Source organism: Hyla sarda, chromosome 1 (genome assembly GCF_029499605.1).
Source record: "Hyla sarda isolate aHylSar1 chromosome 1, aHylSar1.hap1, whole genome shotgun sequence".
Lineage (NCBI taxonomy): Eukaryota > Metazoa > Chordata > Amphibia > Anura > Hylidae > Hyla > Hyla sarda.
The window spans coordinates 6,465,389-6,465,950 of record NC_079189.1 but is presented as its reverse complement, the minus strand read 5'-3'; the positions used below and the strand labels follow the sequence as shown (position 1 = coordinate 6,465,950).

At 49.6% G+C, this 562-nt stretch overlaps 1 long non-coding RNA gene across 1 annotated transcript in view; it reads right to left on the bottom strand.

Annotated features, from left to right (window-relative positions):
- The window catches only part of LOC130294142 (uncharacterized), a 2,795-nt gene extending 2,617 nt beyond the window's left edge, over positions 1-178 (bottom strand). Inside the window, exon 1 of the long non-coding RNA XR_008848415.1 lies at positions 110-178. This is a non-coding gene — a long non-coding RNA (uncharacterized LOC130294142). The remainder of the gene's footprint in view (positions 1-109) is intronic.
- Positions 179-562: the final 384 nt, after the last annotated feature.

Genomic DNA, 562 nt, shown 5'->3' with positions numbered 1-562 from the left:
GAGGAAAAATTGAAAAAACCCTGGTCCTTAAGGGGTTAATTGATATGGTATGAGTAGTAAACATGCCTGCACTCATAACATGTGTTAAAACAAAAGATATTTGGATTACCACTATAGAGAGAAATCGTTTTGATTGTGGTCCTCTAACTCAAAGTAATGGCTTCCTTGCTTAACTGGCACTTTCTTGCTTGTCCAGCGTTGGCATAGTTACATAGTTACATACCGTATATACTCGAGTATAGGCCGAGTTTTTCAGCACGATTTTTCGTGCTGAAAACACCCCCCTCGGCTTATACTCGAGTGAACTCCCCCACCCGCAGTGGTCTTCAACCTGCGGACCTCCAGAGGTTTCAAAACTACAACTCCCAGCAAGCCCGGGCAGCCATCGGCTGTCCGGGCTTGCTGGGAGTTGTAGTTTTGAAACCTCCGGAGGTCCGCAGGTTGAAGACCACTGCGGCCTTCAACATCATCCAGCCCCCTCTCACCCCCTTTAGTTCTGAGTACTCACCTCCGCTCGGCGCTGGTCCGGTCCTGCAGGGCTGTCCGGTAAGGAGGTGGTCCG